The sequence below is a fragment of the Trichechus manatus genome, unplaced genomic scaffold, assembly GCF_000243295.1.
Source record: "Trichechus manatus latirostris isolate Lorelei unplaced genomic scaffold, TriManLat1.0 scaffold00009, whole genome shotgun sequence".
Classification (NCBI taxonomy): domain Eukaryota; kingdom Metazoa; phylum Chordata; class Mammalia; order Sirenia; family Trichechidae; genus Trichechus; species Trichechus manatus.
The window spans coordinates 33522009-33529264 of record NW_004443945.1 but is presented as its reverse complement, the minus strand read 5'-3'; the positions used below and the strand labels follow the sequence as shown (position 1 = coordinate 33529264).

The 7256-nt window shown below is 40.9% G+C and overlaps 1 protein-coding gene across 1 annotated transcript in view; it reads right to left on the bottom strand.

Moving 5' to 3' along the window:
* The window catches only part of SLC7A13 (solute carrier family 7 member 13), a 33205-nt gene that overhangs the window by 16629 nt on the left and 9320 nt on the right, over nucleotides 1-7256 (bottom strand).

Here is a 7256-nt window from a genome sequence, read left to right as displayed (position 1 = left end):
GTTAGCTTGATATATTTTTTTCCAACCTTTGATTTTTAATAAATTCACATCTTTGTTTCTAAGGTGTGTCTCTTGTAGACAGCATATTGATGCATCCTGTTTTCTTATCCATTCTGTCACTCTCCATCTCTTTATGGGTGCATTGAGTCCATTTACATTCAGTGTAATTTATTGATAGATGTGAGTTTATTGCTGTCATTTTGTAATGCTTTTTTTTGTGGTGCTGATGTTTTCTTTGTTCTTCTTACTCTCCTGGGCTGAATTCTTTTTTTTTTTGTGGATTTTTTTTTTCATTTCTTTTGTTTTTGCAGGTTTTGTTTTTACTGAGACTTTATGTTTTTCCTCTTTATTTTTATGAGTAGGTTTGTTAACTTTCTTTGTGGTTACCGTGAAATTTTCCCTTATCTTTCTAAGTTTGAAGCAGTCTATTATTACTTAGTATCGCCTTGCCTTCCTCTCTATTAGAAGGTTCTATACCTACACCGTTTATTCCCTCTTTTATTGTTCTGACATTGTTGTCATTTACAGATTAACTGCTCTGACTCCCTGTTGTATTTCTTTTGGTTTTGTATAGTCCTTGAGAGTTCATTTCCTAGACTGGTATCTGGCTGGTACGATCCTGTGTCCTAGATTCAGGCTGTCGTCTGATACTGTTTGTTCTCAAAGCAAAGGACTCTCTTTAAAAATTCTTGTTAGTTTGGTTTGGTTTTTATATATTCCTTTAATTTCTGTTTAATCTGGAAATGTCCTAATTTCACCATCATATTTGAACAAGAGTTTTGCAGGATATATTATTCTTGGCTGGAAATTTTTTTCTTTCAAAGTTTTATATATGTCATCCCATTGTATTCTTGCCTGCATGGTTTCTACCAAATAATCTGAGCTTAGTCTTATTGTTTCTCCTCTGTATATGACTTCTTGTTTATCACGAGCTGCTCTCAGGATTCTTTGTTTGTGTTTGGTTTTGGTGATTATGATTATGATATGCCTTGGTGATTTTCTTTTGGGGTCTATCTTACATGGGGTTCATTGAGCTTCTTAGATGGCCAGCTTTTCATCTTTCATGATATTGGGGAAGTTTTATGTCAGCAGTTCTTCAATGATCCTCTCTGTGTTTTCTTTTTTCTCCCCCTGTGCTGGAACTCCAATCACTTGAAAATTTTTGCTTTTGATTGTATCCGACATAATTTGCAGGGTCTCTTCACTTTTCTTTCTTCTTTTTTTTTGAGTTTTCCTCGAACAGAGTTGTGTCCAATTGTTGTGTCTTCAATTCCACTGATCCTGTCTTCCACCCTTCCAAATCTGCTCCTCAGCCCTTCTATGACACTGTCCATTTCTGAACTCTTGTTGTTTATCTTTTGGATTTCTAATTGTTGGTTTTGTATAATTTCTAGTTGTGAATTTATTTTGGCACTTTGTTCCTTCATTGTTTTCCTGAATTCTTCCATTTTTTGGTCTGTATTTTCCATGAATTTGTTTGCCTTTTCCATGAATTTGTCCATTTTTTCCTCATTTTTATCTGCTTTTTGCTTCAACTCTTGGATAATTCTGAGTATTAGAGATTTGAATTTCCTATTAGGTAGTTCTAGTGCCTTTTCTTCTACCAGAAAGTCATCTGGTGTTTTATTTTGGATGCCTACTAGAACCATCCTGTCCTTTTTTTTGTAAATATTTTGATATTGTCTGCTGTTTTCAGGGCATTCAGTAGTTATTTTTCTCATTTATTGATTAGAGATTTGTTTGTTTCATCTTTTTTTTTTATTTATTTGGCCATGTCTGAGCAGGTGGGCTGTGTTTTCTTTGTTGTTTGCTCATCTGTGGGCAAGATACTTTTCACCTCCTTCTCCAATTGGCAGGGTCGGTCGCTCAAATATGGTACAGCAGGACCGGTCTAGGTGAAGAGGAGTTGCTAGGATGAGTTGTTTTTGGCACTTACTACAGCCACCAGGGCAGGTTGGTAGTCAGTGCAAGGCAGGTTCTGATAGGCCGTGCCTGTGCTGCTTGGTGGTGTGAAGTTAAGCGAACGATGCAGGTAGGCAAGATGGAGGGGGGAGATTGTGATGTGTGGAGCTAAGATGGGTATGGGAGAGAGGAGAGAGGAACAGGAGCCAAAAACATACAAACAAAAAAGAGTGCTAGGGGAGCTTGCTGTTGGAGTGGAGAGATGAGAGACTATGAAATCAAGAAAAACAAAAAGGGGAAGAAGAAGAAAGAAAAGAATGAATAAATAAATAAATAATAGAAAGAAAAAAGCATGGCAAACCTCCCAGGGATCCCACCGGTGTGGCTACGAAGTCTGGGGAGGTTGTTCCCAGTTGTTGAAGTATAGCCTGGCTAGGAGGCATAGAGGTATTTAGTGCCAGGTATTCAGGGGATAGGAAGACAAGGAAGGTATAGAAAGACAAGAAACTGAGTAATGAAGAAAGATAAAAAGAGGGAAATGAAAACAAAACAAATTTTAAAAAAATAACAAGAACCACCCCCCAAAAAAACAAACATGAAAAAAAGAAATGCCCTCAGGAATCCCTCTGTGCGTCTGCACAAGTTGAGGGGGTAGGTCCCAACCTGCGTAGCACTGCCCAGTCAGAATGGGCTCCCAACTCGAGAAAAGAAAAAGAAAACAAACAAACAAAAAAGAGCCCCGGGATCCCACCAGCTTGGCAGCACAGATGGGGAAGCACTTCCACACGCGAATGGAGCTCCACAGCCCCTCAGGAAGGGGCAAAGATGGCACATGGAGCCAGGTATTTGAGCGAAAGGAGGGGGAGGTGGTGAGAGGTAAGGAAGAAATCAAAAGAAGTAGAAAAAGCAACACCAGCAGCCAACAAATGGCACTCAGGGAGTCGGCCAGTGCGGGCGGGTGGAATCCAAGCAGCCAGTGCTTCCCAGCCAAGAGACTGTGGCCACGGGAAGCAGAGGGGGTCGAGTCGGGGTGAAGAAGGTGGGGGTGGAAAAGCGTATATAGCCAGTTACCCGTTGTTCTGTCTCCTACTGGAAGCTCCGTGAAGCTCCTTTCTCATACCCACTAGTTTCTGGTCTCTGATACAAGTCCAAGATGGTGGATCCATGCTGTGTTAGCTGATAGGGGACCTCTCCATGTATGTATCCTCACTCTCTGTTCTCTCAGTTTCTTATTCCATTTTGTGCTTGGCTGAGTTCTTTATCTCTTCATTTGATGTTTAGGGTTCAGGATTACTGTTTTCTCTGTTTGGCTTAGTTTTTCAGATGTTTGCTGTGGAGGGACGGCATGGTGCTTCCGCCTAGAGTGCCATGTTGCTGGAAGTCCATCACAGGTAAATTTAAGGACAAATTGATGGAGTTTTTTTTAAGAGTAGACTGAATACCAGCCCATTACTTACGTCCTGAGACATGCTAAAATGGACGCTATAGGGTTTTGCTGAGAAGCAACGCAAAGAAATTATAATGCTAGCATTCATTTTAGGACAGATCTTAGCAAAGGAAATAGGGACCTCCTCTTATATTAGCCACACCACTGACATCCTCTCAAATAAGCAAGTATGGATCATTTTGAACTACAGATATCTGGATCTCCCACTGTTGAGTAGAGTATGGCCAACCATGTCATATTATCCATACTCACACCTGCCAGGGTTACACCCATGGAGATTTCAAGTTTAGAATTATCAACCCACAGTTTCCAAAGATCACAGCCTTAAAAACCCTATGGGGTAATTCTACTCTGCACACATGGGGTCTGCCTGAGTTAGAATTGACTTGATGGCATCTAACAACAAAAACAACTATATAGGGGAGGAGGAATGACAAAGTGCTGAGTGGGAAGATCTGGAATTTTGGACAAGTGGGGTAAGTGGGAGCTTATGGTGAGGAGGGTCTGAATGTTATATCAAACCAAAAGAGCTCCAGGAATGACAAATACTATTACAATTAATGAAAAAGTGTGCAGGGCATAGCAATTTGCCATAAATTGTCTGTGGAAGCAGCTATTTCAGAAATATCACCCAATGAAAGTGAGGATGATACATATTAACTCTGGACATCTGAGGAGAGAATGGGTGTGAGATCCAATTAGGGCACTGGTCTTATGATCAAAATTTACAAGGGGTATTCAGACAAAGTTCAGCACCTGCCAGGAAGCATTCAGACAAAAACCTTACTCACAAAAGCAGTAAATGTAATAACTTAAGCCATTCCTTGGAGCTGGAATATCTAAATGTGGGCAATACTGGATTAGAAACTGAGATAGAGTTGTTAAACAAAACAATCGTAACTATATTTGAAATAGGGGAAAAAATTTCAAAATGGATCATTATCAGAAATGTTCCAAATACTAAGGATTAAAAGGTGTAGGATTTCCCCCTATAATATTTTAACAAAACCATACCACATCTTCTAGGAGCTAGTCAACCAAAACAGAAAAGTTTTTATTTTTCCAGTTATCTATTGTTACATAACAAACTACCTAAAAATTTAGTGGTGTACGAGGTGGAGCCAACATGGCACTATAGACAGAAGCATCATGCCATCCTTCTGCAGCAGAGACCTGAAAAACTAAATAAAGAAATACAAACATCAATCCTGGAACCCTAAACATCAAATGAAGGATTAAAGAACTAGACCAAGCACCTAATGGAAGAAGAAACTGACAGAGAACAGAGAATGAGGAGAGCTAAAGTGTGGAGGTCCCCTCTTAACTAACATAATATGAATTTGCCATCTTGGGGCACAGCCACCAATGACCCCGAGCAGGGAGTTAGGGAAGGTAACTTCGGGGAGCCTCCAACAGGAGACAGAGCACCCATTCTGCACTTTACACCCTTTACCTTCTCTCCTGCCTCTCTGCACCACGCACTGAGCAGCATGCCCCTGAGTGGCACTGGCACTAACCTCCGGATCCCCAGATTCTGCCCCATGCCACCCCGTGGCCCCGCCTCATACAGCACCATGCCCCAGAGTGGCACCAACACAGACCACCAGACCCCGCCCTACACCACACCCTGGCCCCACCCCGCTGAGCAATGTGTTCCCGAGTGGCACTGGTATAGATCCCCGGATCTCTGGACCCTGCCCCATGCCAACCCTGACCCTGCCCTGCCAAGTGCCATACCTCTGTGCGGGACTGGTGTGGACTCCTGGACCCCACCCTGCACTGCCCTCAGCCCTACTCCCCCGAGGGCCATGCACCCAAGCAGGACCAATGCAAACCTCCGGACCTCTGGACTTCACTCCTCCGCACCGCCCTCAGACCCACCATGCCAACCCCTGTTCATGCAGCAAGTGACCCAGCCCCATCCCTTCCCAACCCTGGACCTGCCCTGCTGCACCACAGCTGAGGGAATGGCCCTGCCCACCTGGACAAGGTAGTGAAAACTATCATGTCCACAGATGAGCAAGCAACAAAACACACGCAGCCTGCCCACCCAGACATAACCAAATAAAACAAAAAAGCAGGACAAAACAAACAAACAAACAAACAAACCTACAATCAATAAATGAAGAAAATAATTCCTGAATATTTCGGAGACAGCAGACAATATCAAACATAAAAAACCAGGACAGGATAGCTCCAATAAGTAACCAAAATAAAACCCCAGATGACCTTCCAGTAGAAGAAAAAGCACTGGCAATACCTGATAGGCAATTCAAAAGTCTAATATTCAGGGCTCTCCGAGAGGAAAACACAGACAAAACTAAGGAAAAAATAGACAAAATCATGGAAAATACAGATAAAATCAAGGAAAACACAAAAAAAGCAATGGAAGAATTCAGGAAAACAATACAAGAACAAAAATATCAAAATGAATACACAATTAGGCATTATACAAAAACAGCAATTAGATAAACAAGAAGATTTCAGAAATGGACAATGCAATAAGAGGTTTTAGGTGCAAATATAAAACAATGGAAGACAGGATCGGCAAAAATCCCTGGGTACCAATTTGTTTGAGAAAAATTCGGAGAAAACAATGAAGAAAATCTAAGAACTATGTGGGATACAATCAGAGCAAAAATTTGCCTGTGATCAGAGTTCCAGAACCGTAGGAGAAAATGGAAAACACAGAGAGTATCAAGGAAGATTTGCTGACAGAAAACTTCCCTAAAATCACAGAAGATGAAAAGTTGAACATTCAAGAAGCTCAACGAACCCCATATAGGATAGATCACAAAAGAAAGTCATAAGACATATCATAGTCGCACTTGCCAAAATCAAAGACAAAAAAAGAATCCTTAGAGCAGCTCAAGAAAAACAAAAAGTCACATACGAAGGGGAAACAATAAGACTAAGCTCTGATTACTCGGCAGAAACCATGCAGGCAAGAAGGTCATGGGATGATATACACAAAATCATGAAAGAAAAAGATTGCCAACCAAGAATAATATATCCTGCAAAACTCTCACTTAAATATGATGGCAAAATTAGCACATTTCCAGATAAACATAAATTAAGGGAATATGTAAAACTCAAACCAAAATTACAAGAATTATTAGAGTCCTTCAGTTAGAAAACCAACAATATCAGACAACAACCTAAATCTAGGAAATAGGACAGATTTAACAGATACCAACCTAGGTAATGAACTCCTAATGATAAAACAAAACTAAAAAAGTTACAACAGGTAACCAGAGACATCAATCTGTAAATGACAACAATGTCAGAACAATAAAGGGGGAATGAATGGTGTAGGTATAGAACTTTCAAATGGACAGGAAGTCAAGGCGGTATCAAGTAATAAAAGACAGGTTCAGACTTAGGAAGACAAGGGTAAATTTCAACATAACCACAAATAAAGTTAACAAACTGTCATGGATTAAACTGTGTCCCCCCAAAATACCTGTCAACTTGGCTGGGTCATGATTCCCAGTATTGTATGATTGTCTACCATTTCGTAATCTGATGTGATTTCCTTATGTGTTGTAAACTCTATTACTATGATGTAATAAGATGAATTAGCGGCAGTTATATTGATGAGGTATATAAATTGATAGTGTCTTAAGCCAATCTCTTTTGAGATACAAAATAGAAAAGCAAGCAGAGACACATGGGAACCTCACACCACCAAGAAAGCAGTGCCAAAGCAGAGCGTATCCTTTGGACCTTGAGATTCCTGCACTGGTGTACTCCCACCCAGACCAAGGGAAGACTGATGACAAGGAGCTTCCTCCAGAGCCGGCACAGAAGAGAAAGACTTCCCCTGGAGCTGACACCCTGAATTTGGACTTGTAGCCTACTGGACTGTGAGAGAATAAATTTCTCTTTGTTAAAGCCATCTACTTGT